The sequence below is a fragment of the Callithrix jacchus genome, chromosome X, assembly GCF_049354715.1.
Source record: "Callithrix jacchus isolate 240 chromosome X, calJac240_pri, whole genome shotgun sequence".
In the NCBI taxonomy this organism is placed as follows: Eukaryota; Metazoa; Chordata; class Mammalia; order Primates; family Cebidae; genus Callithrix; species Callithrix jacchus.
This window is the reverse complement of record NC_133524.1, coordinates 107,322,274-107,336,334: the sequence shown is the minus strand read 5'-3', so window position 1 is coordinate 107,336,334 and position 14,061 is coordinate 107,322,274. Positions and strand designations below refer to the sequence as shown.

At 39.9% G+C, this 14,061-nt stretch overlaps 1 protein-coding gene across 7 annotated transcripts in view; it reads right to left on the bottom strand.

Annotated features, from left to right (window-relative positions):
• Nucleotides 1-8,680, bottom strand: part of PAK3 (p21 (RAC1) activated kinase 3) — a 287,279-nt gene extending 278,599 nt beyond the window's left edge. For all 7 annotated transcript variants that reach the window (XM_035289027.3, XM_035289030.3, XM_054251356.2 and 4 more), the window contains exon 1: nucleotides 8,445-8,680. The gene's annotated coding sequence lies outside the window, so the exon portion shown is untranslated. The remainder of the gene's footprint in view (nucleotides 1-8,444) is intronic.
• Nucleotides 8,681-14,061: the final 5,381 nt, after the last annotated feature.

Genomic DNA, 14,061 nt, shown 5'->3' with positions numbered 1-14,061 from the left:
GAACCCTGGACTTCTGCCTCCCAATTTACTGTGAGCTCCATTTACCAACTTTCTTTGCTTCTTTGTTAATGAGGTTTTTATTTTTGAATTAAGTACAGAGACAGACAATGCCTCCCAGTTCTAATCAGAGTTAAAAAAAACAATGTTACCTTTGCAGAATAATTCATTAGAAAAGAAAAACATGAGAATTCCCAATTCTACTGAAAGCACCAAGCATAGTTTTAAAAAGAAAGAAGACCTTTCCCCTTATAACTGTCAAAAAGTATAAATGTATCCTATGATTTATGCATAGAAACTATATTTGTGGCTATGATGTTTCAGTTTTAAATTATTTGGCAATTAAAAAGAGAAACCCTAACGTTAAAACAGGATATTCATCAGCATGACAACTAAAACCACTTTTTTCAAGGCAGCAAAATTTAACAATTATATTATCTGGCCATCAGTTCCTCTGTGAACTATGCTTACTGTAGTCCAAATCCTTAAAAGGGAGAAAAATAGACAAATATTAGATACAATCTAAAGCCATTTGCCAAATACCAAGATTTTGAGGTAAGTGGAAAGCCAAACTCATAATTGTCAGTAGTTCAAGTAATCTAAATTATTCCTTTGGGAACAATAACCTACCCATCTTCTGACAGCTCAAAAGCATCTCTGGGGTGAGCTGTGTCAGTACCACACTAGGTAAAGTAAATATTGGTAAGGAAAAGGGCATTATTAAACCTATTAAATTAGGAAGCTTCACTTCAAAGGCACCTACATATATCCCTAGAGGAGAGAAGTTGCCAAATCTTTAGCTAGCAAGTGTTAAGAGGTATGCCAGGTTCCTTTTCCAGCAGTGTCCAACACTTGGAGCATTTCTCCTTTCCAGATGTGTTGTTCTATATCTGTAAAATGGGTAAGCAACAACTATGACCACTTTTTCATGTTCTCCCATTGTCCTGCCACCTCCAAAGGATTTTAGGTTGCTCCTGTGCTCTTCAGACAAGAAAACACTCATAAGCTGCATAAACTACCACTCACATTTCCATCTTCTAATCCACAGACCCTACCCTTGGCCTAGAGCACACATAAACACACCCCTGACCATAGTTGGATACTGGCAGAAAACAGGCACAAGAAGATGAAGCAAGCCTGGACAGAGTGAGGGGAAAAGCTATACCTGTACCTGTTTGCCACTATTCCCTTTGCATAGGGTGACATCACTGTTTATTTCTGTTAGAATAACTTCTCACGGGAGGACCTCAAACTTGTCCTCTTTGCAGGAAGCCAAGTTAGATAGAAACTGATTCCTACTCACCACTCAGCCTTCAGAAAGTTCTGGAACCAATCTGGCTGACCTCAGAGATCAGTGAAGATGCAGCAATAGCTTTTTCCCAAGTGTCTTAAGATGAGATATAGCTCTAAAGTTAGTTCATCATTGCCTGCTGTTGTGGGTGCTGCCAGCAGAGATGACCCTAAGTGGTCATTCGTTTCACAGTGAATTTAGAGAGATTTGATGTTGGAAAATGCTTTTGACACAGTTCTAGTTGGAAATGAATTCAAGAGCATGTTTGCTTAAATAATTGAAGGTGAAACATGTATTACAGGTGTTCTATGTGCAGTTAGGTATTTCTGCTCCCAGCCTTTCCTGTTGTCAAATGTAAATTTCAGCCCAGCATTTGATTTAAGAACCAAAACCCGAATTATCAGAAGACATCAGAAGGAGGGGAAAATGTACTTGTATACACTGTAGTTGGAGTGTAACTTGCCAGAAACATTTTAGAAAGCAATTTGGCAATATCCAGAAAAATATTAATTGAACAAATCTAATTGTAGGAATTTATCTTAAGGAAATAATGAGCCAACAGTATAAAACATAGTGCAAGGATATCCATTTGTAGCATTGTTTGCTTATAAAGGAATAGATTGAAAATTGTGATTTTAAAAAATCGTAAACATTTCTGTACAGTAAAAGACATCCAAATCTAACTTAAAAGACAAATGATAAACTGATGAATATATTTGCAACATGGAGAACAGTTAAATAATTACTATCCAAAATATTTAGAGATCCTCGTTATCAGAAGCAGAAAGAACAACTCAAAAAAAAAAAGACAAAATATATGAAATGGCAACACAGAAGAAATACAGATGGCCAAAAAACACGTGAAAAGATGTTCAGCCTCACTAATACTCAAAGAAATGCAAAGAGAAAAGATTATTTTCAGTCTTCACATTGTCTAAGATTAAAAAGACCAATAATATCTGAAATTGGTGAGGAAGAGTATGGATAAATAGCCATTATTGACAGGAAGGTAAATTGTGATCGCCTTTCTGGGAAGCAGTTTGGCAGGCTCTATTAAATTCAAAGATGTGCAAACCAAACTCTGAACCAGCAACTTTACTACTTTGAATTTATATGACCAAATTGCTCACAGTGGTATGCAGAGATGTATGTACAAGAAGGTACATTGCACCAATATTTAATAATGTAAAAATAATCAGAAATAATATAAAAATTCATCAGCAAAGGTTGGATTAAAGAGATTATATTGCAATCATATAGTAGAATACTATACAGTTATTTATAAGAAAAAAATACACAGGGAGGGGAACATCACACACTGGGACCTATCTCGGGTGGGGAGCAAGGGGAGGGAGAGCATTAAGACAAATACCTAATATATGCGGGGCTTAAAACCTAGATAACAGGTTCACAGGTGCAGCAAACCACCATGGCACATGTATACTTATGTAACAAACCTGCACATTCCGCACGTGTATCCCAGAACACAAAGTAAAATAATAATGTTTCAAAACCTCTTCAGACATATAGTTCAGTAAAAGGCATTCTGTAGAACAGCACATGCTCACATCTTTGACTATTTGATGTACACGAATATATATATGAATATTCATAAAAACACGCACAATGTGATACATATCAACCTGTGAACAGGTGGGGGATCAGTGTTGGAAAGTCAAGGAACATTCTACATCATATCTCTATTTTTATAAGCAAGAATGAGATGTGTTCTTTTGATAATAAAAATGCTTTTGTAAACAAGAAGAAAGGCATGCTGTGGCACTCCCCCACAATGTCCAGCCCCAACTCCCAGCCTTTAAATGTGTCCTTGAAAAGGACACAGTGTTCTAGAATCTAAGACAACTTCTAATACCCAAAGCCCTCAGTTTCTGGTGTTTAGCGGTTTCACTAGAGTAAGAAAGCTGGAGAAAAGTGAAAGAGTTGTCTCATTCTTTGGGAAGTTTTCATTTCATTTAAATCTGGCAGGATTGCCACCCTTTCTGGACTGACCCCTCCTCAGTACTCCCAAATTTCCCACCAGTCTTCCTATCTAGCCTCCCCACTTTCTTTCATAAGGTTGAAGGAAGGGGGCATGGTTAGCTCATTTCAAGTTCTTTTCCATTTTTATCTGAAATTCAGGATTCGATTCCATTCTTTTATCCATAAGAAATTGTACTTTAGTCCCTTTTCTCTGTCTATTTGGCACAAAGCTCATCCCAACATTTCTATTTCCCTTCTAGTTAAGATTGACAATTCCACCTCCGGGAATCTTTCATATTTAGGGAGCTTCTTCCAGTGACCCTAGGCTGTGAACCAATACCAATAGCAAGCAGGGCAGGAGTTCTGGACCTACAAGACCCTGAAATTACATGCACATATATGTGGATGAGAGGCCTTCTCTGGTGAGTGCATCAGTAGCTTTCATGACTTTCAAGGGGATCCTTGGCACACAAAAATGATTATTAATCAATCACCAAGGTAAAAAGGATTAGGATGATCAAATCATCCACCATGAATGTAGGGCAAAGAAGCCAGTCGTCAGGTTACCAACTAGATGTTTGGCTTGGCGAATCAGACAACTATACACTCAAGAGGAATGAAGAGGGAAAGAGAGAAGCATGGCCTTTTAGGGCTTTACCAGAAACCTATCCCTCCATTAAAACTGCCATGTGAGAGCCCACACTGCTGAGAACTGGACATGACCTCCAAGTCCCACCAAATGAGCCAACCCTCACTCCACTGAACTACACAAGGAGGCAGCTAAGTCAAATAGAAAAACACTGGGAGGCAGAAGATCTGAATTTCAGCTCTTAGAATAACTTCTGTTCTGTCATGTGGTAGCTGTGTGACCTTGGGCAACTCATTTCACTTCTTCCATCCTCATTTTCCACATCCAAACAGAAAGTTTACAACAGAGGAACTTCCATAGGCATGTGTAGCTCTACCATTCTATGAATGTCCCCTACTGAACAAGCATCTCCACTACCCTCTCCAGAACAAAGAATAACTTCACTCTGGCTTTACAGCATCACACAGTCTTAAAGTCACACAGTTCTCTCTTGTGGCTAACAGAAATTCTTCCAATTACAACTGAAGCTTGCTGCTTTCATGCAAAGAAAAGCTAATTTGAGTACAGAGCACTCTTGAACCAGTAACACCAATGCCTTGACATCCGTCTCTATCCCAAACCCAGTTTGCAATGATTATTAACCATTAAGTCTCAAGAGCTCCATTCTCCTTTCAAGGCAGTTGGTAAAGAAAAACAAAGTTCTGGGAATTAATAATAGTCAAGGGATCCAAGAAGGGTCAATAGTCACATGAATTCTATTTCCCTTACCTTTAAATTTCCTTAAAGACGGCCTCAGCTTCCCATTGACAAAATGGACTCCCTTAAAACTGTAAACAGGACTCCAGCCCAGATTGGGTGTTGGGGCCACTGGAGAGAAACCCTGCACCAGCTAGCTTCCAACATGGCCCTTTACAACTATGTCTGAAAGACGATTATTCTGAAGGATAAAAGCAACTTTCCAACTAAACTTAATTCTTAATTCCAGGGTTCTCTAGTCAGCAGTGTATGTTCAGACTGATGGACTTTTTCTGAAGGCTGTACTGATGATACCTCTGGACCAGAAAATTAGAGGCCATGCTGAAATTTTCAGAATGTCAAAGGAAATAAACCGAGAGAACTGAGTCAGCCAAGGTTGAATAAGGATAGGTCTCTGCAGTCAAAGCAGAGCAGAGAAATGGGGCACTCTGCCCAATAAGTCAGCAGAAAGACAGAATTTGGGCCTGAATTATCAGGATAATTGCCTTAATTCTTCACTTCTCTTTCATAATAATAACCTTGAGTTTACATAGAGCCTTTCTTCTAAGCAGCTCAAAATACAGAGTTATTATCTTAGTTGTCATCACACCATCACATTCAGTGAGAGTGATGATTATTATGCGCCTCATTTTACAGAGTGGGTAAGGAAGGAAAGCCTGGAGGGGTAAAGCGAGTCATCCAAGCTTGCTCAGCAAGATGCCTACAGCTTCTGAACTCAGAACTCAGCGGAGAATGCTCTTGCCCAAAGAATGTTTCTCTCAACACTAGTAGAGCCAAATGCTTGTTGGAACACCAGGCACTGTGGGCAATTCAATCTGAGAAATGCTGCATATTTTATACTTCTGGAGAGTCACAATATTCATTAGCCTAGTAAAGACTTTGAGAAGCCCTTCAATAAACAAACCTGTTTATGTTTAAATAAGAATTTCCAAAACTTAACTTGACCACAAAACTGTGTGTTTGTGTGTGTGTTGGGTGGGGGTGGTATGACCTACTAACATTCTATGGAATTAGGCTTCTTTGGAACCTACACCAAAAAACACTGGTCTAGTAACTAGCCAGATTTGAGCATCAACACAGCTGACAGATCAATTCAATTCCAGCCCAAGCTTTGGAGAATGTATCTTAGAGATATTGCCTGATACCTTCTGATATTGACAGCCAGTGAACAAAGGACCTTTATGTGCCCAAAGTACCCTAGGCCATCAACTCCTCTGCAGCAAGGCATTGTCCAGACTAGGAAACAAGTCGATTCAAGCTCATCCACTTCTGGCATTCTTTTCAAATAAAACCCAGGGCTATTTTTGGTCTTCGTTTAAGGGGAGAGGTGCTCCAGATGCTGAACCATGTTTTCAAAACCACACTCTTAACTAGCAGAATTTTGTGCCCACCAGGCACTTCCAGTAGAAATAATCAGTCTCTTAGTCTCACTCCCAGTGCCATTTATCAGCCTATGAATTCAATCAGCACCAACACAACAAAACAGGAGACTCAGAATGTGCCCCTGTTCTGGATTAATGGCATGAATATTACAGCAGTCATTATTATAGATCCATTTTAAAACTAACATACAGCACAGAAATCTTCTGTAATTATTAATTACCAGTAACTCTACTAAAACTACCTAAAATGTAAAAATCCCTCAAGGTCCTGTTCAGGTGAACTTTTATTTTATACACAATTTGAATCATAACACATCCCAGCCAATGGATTCATGACTAGTATTTTCATATTTTCTTTTAGTAGTTATTAAACATCCACAGAATGAGAGGAAATTCCTGCACTGAAGTTGCTAAATTTTTGCACAGAAAGTAAATGTAATGCAGGTGTATCAGTCTTTATCCATTCATTGGCTATTGGAAAAAATTCTATTAATGGATTTTTGGTTAAAAAAATCACCGTAAAGGTCAAAGAGGCACTGTTGATTAACATAATCTGATTATGAATCCATTTGTAAAGCAGCAAATTCTGCAATGTGAATATTCTCCATTTAGTTTATTTGCCTTGCAGTCTCACATTTACATATATCAGATTTGCTTAAAGCAAAACACACTACTATTAATCAATGAGCCAGATGTTTCTTAAGATAGAGATGTGTTGTGATCTTTATCAATCTGCAATACTGGCTTTTTTTTTTTTTTTTTGATGGGCCACCAATCATCATTCCAAACCAGAGAGACCCATTCTAAGTTTGTTGAGAATTTGGCAGTCATACCTCCAAGGACTCCCTGCAGTCTCACTTAACTATGACCTCTCTACTTGTATACATGCTATTCTTTCAACTTAGGATACCATTTTCCACTTAGCAACCTGGTGAATTAGTTCTTTAAGACTCAACTGAAATGTCACCTTGCCCATGAAGCCTTTCTTGATCATAACCGCCATCCCCAACCAAGCATACCTCCCTCCTGCCCCCAAAATACCCTGCTGCCCCTTGTGGTACTCTACTCTAATTGTCTGTTTACACACTCTATCTTGCCTACCAGACTGTGCACCCCCTGTGAGCTGAGATGATGTTTTATTCATTTCTATATTTTCAATACTTAACATTACTAATACACAGCAGGCATGCAAAAAATGTCCAGTGTTTCATTAATCAGTATCTTTGACTGTATATTTTTGGACCCTGAAAAACAGTGCTTTATTAAAACCACAAATAAAAATGTCAAAGAGGCTTAGCAGTTTTCTTCATTTTTATTGATCTCTCTGTGATTAAAAACATGGCCATACTAGTTCATACCTTGTCATTCAAGAAAGGAAAAAAAACACCTTTTTATCAAATTCATGACTAATACATAGGTGTATTTAGTTTGTTCTTTAGCTCAAACATAGAACTACATCCTAGCACAGCACTAACTTCACTGTAGTAAGAAGCAAGACCTCAAGATATTAGGATCCACTAATTAAAATGGGTGTGGGAAGGCATTGCAGGGATCACTGTAAGAGCTTTGTATCCTCATTGGCTGAGAGAGGAAAACCTGCTAAGAAAGTTGGGCATCTTTGGGAGAACAATAACGATATCCAGTAGGGCTTGGTCAACCTGGCTCAAAATTCTGCATCCAGAAAGTCATAAGCAAAAGTCCCAGGTGGGGGGATTTCCATCACTTTGAAACCATCATTATCCTTCCAATGTGGGCAGAACAGGTTGGACCTGATCCACCTGCGTGTTGCTGCAGTCTGGCTTGGCGTGGGATGAGACCCAAGGACATGTAATGCCAAGAGTAGCCCAGCCCCATGGCGCAGACACACACGCGCACACCACTCCGACTCGCACTCACTGAATTCCGCACAAAATCCACACCATCTCCACGACACACACCACTGCATTCCTGTGTGCATACAGGGAGTGCCCTCTCACATTCTCTCACTTCCCTAGTCGGCCCGACCCATACCCCACATTGCCGGCGGACAGCAGCCTAGCCTGAAGCTGGAAGCTGATGAGGACTGGTTTTGTTGTATATAACAAAGCCCCAGGCACCCAGGTGCCCGGCTGGATCGTCTCCATCCATCTCTCCCCGCCCCCATCCCTAAGCTCCCTGAACAAGAGAAAGCTCAGCCCGGGGAAGTGGATGCAGGAGTGGGGACGCAAAGAAAGACAGCTTTAGAGGTGGGCGGGGGCAGGAGTCCGGGCAGCTTCAGTGCTCTCTCGCCATAAACCAAAAAGGACGGCGAACTGGCAAAGGGAACCAGCTTTCGCCCTCGATCTATTAATACAGCAAGACTGAAAACTGAGAAATAATCTACCCTTTCGCCCGCCCCATGCCCTTCCATCGGCTGTTGGAGCCACAAGAGCTCCAGCAGCCCGCAACAAAGCGCCCCCACTGCACAGACCTGTTCCAGCCTCTTCTTGGTCAGAGAGAAGAAGACCCACAGCCGAGGGTTTTGCCCTTCGCCGCTGGGCAGAAGCAGGGGATGGGAGGAAGAGCAGGAACTGGGGGAGCAAGGAGGACGAGAGGGGATAGATCACAGCCGCAGCGGCAGTGGTGGCGGCGGCGGCGGAGGTAGGAGGAGGAGGAAGAGGAGAAGGAGGCTGCGTCTGCGTTGGTGGCAGCTGCTGAGGATGCTCTGGCGAGAGGCAGGGCTGGGTGCGCGGGGTGCGGGCTCACGTGCGCCCCGTGGCTCAGGGATGCGCGCGCGTCTGGGTGTGTGAGAGCATCTGGGTGTATTTTGACTGTGATTATTCCAATTACGACCTAGACTGGGAACTTGTGGTTCCTGCAGCCAGGCGGAAGTGAAACCCTTCTAGTCTCTCAAGCCTGACTGTGCGGGTCTGGGGAACGGGGGCTGGGGGAAGCGAAGACGGGGAGAAGGTGCCAGTACCCCTTCCTTCAATCTTCTTTCTGGGCACTGGTAGTTTGCATCCACACCTATCTCTGGAAACCCTATAGCCAAGGAGAAAAGAAAGAGACCAAGGACAGTTACCATCACCTTCATATTGTACTGAGTGAGCACTCACGCTGTGCTGGGCACTGTCTGGACTAGTCAGAAGATAATTTCTGTTCTCACTGGGATTGACATTTATAAGTTGGAGTGCCTATAACTTCATACAGAATTTACATTCTACCCTTTATCCTGTATCTCTTTCCATTGCAATATCTCTGTCTCTGTAACCAAGTGGCATAAAATCAATTCTGTACTTTTTAGTCAGTTTAACCAATCAACATTATTCAGGTCCCTGGCTTCACTGGTGTCAAGGGGTCACCTAATGCTCTTGGCATTTTTCCTCTAGAAGTGGAGTACTCAGTTTAGATGAGGACTAAGACTGGTTTATTGGAGATCAGAGGGTTGAAGGTCATCACGGATCTAGTTGAGGATCCAGTTTGGACCTGCACCCCGAAAGCTAACACTTTCGGGGTACAGGTCCATTGTCAGGGACATAAGCTTCCCCCATGATTCAATTATTGGTTTTTGGAGCGCTGATGAAAATCTCCTTCCTACTCTTCATCTTTTCAGCATAGCATTTTGCTTCATCTTGCCTAATGGCTTATGCTTGTTGAGCACTTCCAGATTTACAAAGCGCTTTCTAATAACAACTTCCCTACCGTAGCATCTCTGTAAATTAGGCGTGGAAGATATCATTATTCCTATGGTACAGATAAGAAGCTAGAGTTCAGCAAGATTAAGTGGATGTAACTAAAATTACATGCTAATAAATGGCAGATCCAGAACTGATCCAGGCCTTTGGATTCCCAGGCCAAAGCTCCTTTTTAAAATTATATCCTGGAAAGAAACTTCAGATTCATCTATTTATCTCTATTGGAAGTAATGGTTTAGTGAAGGAAGTTGAAGTTACTAATTAAAATAAGAGGTAAAAATATTTTCAGTTAAATTGATATATTCAGATGCAATCCATAAATCAGTAGGCAAAAAAGAATTAGCCACTTTTAGGCCTCAGACCCCAACCAGCACACATAAGTGTTCCTTTGATTCTGCTACCAGCTACTGCAAGAAAAATTTGAAATGAAGATGCAGAAAGGACAATAAGAAAAGAGTCTGAGTTTCCCAGGGTGATAAGCTTGTAAACGATTCCCCCACAAACTAGATCTGCCTCCTCTAAGTCATGAGAATGAATCATTGTTTGCCACCCAGTGAGGAAACCTATCTTCTACACACCAGCCTGGGCAGTCCCAAGCGTGTGGATATCAAACAGGAGAGGCAGGTTAGCACAGTGGGCAAAAGCTAGACTCTGCATACGGACAGCCATAGCTGGAAAACCTTGGAAGATGACACAATATCAATGGCTTCCTCTGTAAAATGGGGGTAGAGGTGTGAGAACGAAATGAAGTAAGTGCTTGAGATACAGCAAGGCTCAATAAAACAATAAATGTTATTATTAGACAAAAGTCAAACAACAGCTTCATTATTGAATCTTTCTCCTTTAAAGGCAGAAATGATTTGTTACCAATAGTATCCCAACATTGAGGGAATGCAGAGGAAGAGAGAGTTTTTCTCCAGGATAGGAGAGATAAAATGCTGGTGACAGAAGATACGCATGATAAAGTCAAGATGAGAGATTTTCTACAATATTGAGCACCAACATGGAACATAGGAGAGAACAGGACCAGAACAGGAGGATGAAGAGACGACACAAGATTGGGTGATAGATTGTGACCCAGATTCTTGCCACTCATGGTTACTGTGATTGAATGGGAGGGTATGTCTGTTGATGGCTCTGCAACAGTGTACATGGTTTGACTTAAAGGGGTGTTTTGGTTCTTTTAAACAAATGCCTGTTGATCAAAATACCTAATAAAAAACCCATTCAGAATCTATCAAAAGTACCTGAATCTGATACTCAGCCAGGGACTCCCTGTTCCAATCTGCTACCAAATAGGATCTAGTCTTGTTTGAGCCTTGCCAAGCACAGAGAGGTTGAGTCATAACAATGCTCAGAGCCAAGATGCAGAAAAATTGTGAAGGAGGTGAAATCTGTTTCTGATACCTTTCCAGTCTCTCTGTGTTGCACCCTTTCCTTCCCACTTCTAAGTTCTCGATATCAAACTCTCTACTTTCTAAGCCAGGGAAAGAGCAATGTGAGTAATGCATTCACAAAGAAGTGCCTTTACATGCTTTTCTTCTGAAAAGAAAGACTAACAGGAGGAGACAAGGCTAAACTCAACAAAATGAATGGATCGCTAATGATAGAAGTTCAGGCATTGTGGGTGATCAAAATGCTTTGAGTGTCCTAAAATCATATTTGGTATGAGACTCTCCAAAAACCAGACTTTGGGAATTATAATTCGTGACACAACAGAAATGGAGAACATTTAGAGGCATCAGTTACTCCAATCCGACCCCTTTGTTTTGCAAGTGATTAAACAAAGGCTCAGAAAAGATAAGTGACTTTCCCCAGAGCACATAGCTCCAAAAAAGAGAGCCATGACTTGAATTACAAGCACAGAGCCTTTTCCACCACACTGTGCTGCTCCATTGGCCAGGAAGAAAGCTAGGAACAATTGCTTAGAAACTGATTTTTAAGACATTTTTTCAGATATATAGGAATTACATGAAAACAAGAACACAAGTGAGGAAGGAAGATGCAGTCCTCTTTTTGCTTCTTTTGGCGTTCTCCTCACAAATTATTTTTTTTCCTAGTAGCTTCATCCTGAGGCCACTTTAAGCAAGATTGACATGAAGAATGGTCTTTGTTATGCTAAGCAGCTATAATTGGAAATAATACTAGAGATATGAGAGTAAACTGTGGGTAGACAGAGTCTAGATCACTCCTTGAATCTTAAATTTTAGAATGAATCCCTGTTATGAGTAGATTATAATAAACTTTTTCTCAAAGAGAACAAGAAAAGACTCTAGTCAGTGGAAGTTTCCAGGTTTTTGGAGTCCTACTAATTAAGGCTTTATTGTAATCTCAAACACAGAAAGAATTTAAAATAATTTGACCTTTAAAAAATAAAATAAAAAACCCAACTCTATTTAAATTTGTTTTGCTTTGTTTTATCTTCATGTTTTCTGTCTAAGCTGTTGACAGTTATTTGGGATTAGAGAATTCCCGTGAGATTTATTAACTAGTCTCTCTACTTCTATACATATTTGAAATGTTCCATAACACAAATGTGAAAAAAGACATGGTTCCTGTTTTCGGAGCACTGGAAGAAACTCAGAATTCTATTGATCATAAGTACTTCTCTGTGTAAATTAGTATCACTTTCCTGGAGAACTTCAATGTATATTGAAATTGTAAAAAAAAAATTAAATGTGGAAAAAAAGTTCCCCCAGGCAATCTCCTGAATTTCTCAATTGGAAAAATAATTTGAAGCCCTGTTTTCCCTTTTTGATTAGATGATTTATTTTTACAGACAAGTCCTTTGACTGTTTCAGGACCCAATTTCTTGATCTACAAAATGGGGTAATAATTCTTAAGCACATATCTCTCTGCAAACTACAAAAAGTTGAAGCCTTGTGGAAAGAGTGCTACATAACCCATGGTTTTCAGATTTATATGTTGGAGGTGATACATGGTGAGTGTGGGTGGTATGTGTTGGCCCCTTCTAAGGTTAAATTATGAAGAAAATGGGATACAATTAATTTTAGACTTTCTGAAGTATTCATGTTAAAATAACAAGAGTAATCAACAAAACATACATATAAAATATGTAACTTTGAAATAAGTAGAGGGAAAATTGAATAAAAAATGAAACAAAGCTTAAGTCAAAAGAAGTCAAGAAAATAAGAGTAGGAAAATGAAACAGAAAATGGGACAAATAAAAAACACATATGAAGAGGGCAGGAATAAATCCAAATAGATTATTAATTGCTATACATCTAAATGGACTAAATACATCAATTAAAATGTCAAGGATGATCACAGCCAATAAAAGAACAACCTTGTTTTAGTCAATTTTCGTTTTGCTATAAAGTAATACCTGAAATGTATCTGTTCATATCCTTTGCCTATTTTTTAATGGGCTTGTTTTTTTTTTCCTGTAAATCTGTTTGAGTTCTTTGTAAATTCTGGATATCAGCCGTTTGTCAGATGGGTACACTGCAAAAATTTTTTCCCATTCTGTTGGTTGCCGATTCACTCTAGTGACTGTTTCTTTTGCCATGTGGAGTTTGATTAGGTCCCATTTGTCTATTTTGGCTTTTGATGCCAATGCTTTTGGTGTTTTGGTCATGAAGTCCTTGCCTACTTCTATGTCCTGAATGGTTTTGCCTAGATTTTCCTCTAGGGTTTTTATGGTGCCTTGTCTTATATTTAAGTCTTTAATCCATCTGGAGTTAATTTTAGTGTAAGGTGTCAGGAAGGGGTCCAATTTCTGCTTTCTGCATATGGTTAGCCAGTTTTCCCAACACCATTTATTAAACAGGGAATCCTTTCCCCATTGCTTGTTTTTGTCAGGTTTATCAAAGATTGTATGGTTGTAGATATGCTGTGTTGCCTCCAATGCCTCTGTTCTGTTCCATTGGTCTATATCTCTGTTTTGGTACCAGTACCATGCTGTTTTGATTACTGTAGCCTTGTAGTATAGTTTGAAGTCCGGTAGTCTGATGCTTCCTGCTGTGTTCTTTTTGCTTAGAATTGACTTGGCTATGCGGGCTCTCTTTTGGTTCCATATGAAGTTCATGGTGGTTTTTTCCAGTTCTGTGAAGAAAGTCAGTGGTAGCTTGATGGGGATAGCATTGATTCTGTAAATTACTTAGGGCAGTATAGCCATTTTCACGATATTAATTCTTCCTAACCATGAACATGGAATGTTTCTCCATCTGTTTGTGTCCTCTCTTATTTCGTTGAGCAGTGGTTTGTAGTTTTCCTTGAAGAGATCTCTTACGTTCCTTGTAAGTTGTATTCCTAGGTATTTTATTCTTTTTGTAGCAATTGTGAATGGCAGTTCGTTCTTGATTTGGCTCTCTTTCAGTCTTTTATTGGTGTATAGGAATGCTTGTGATTTTTGCACATTGATTCTGTATCCTGAGACTTTGCTGAAGTTGC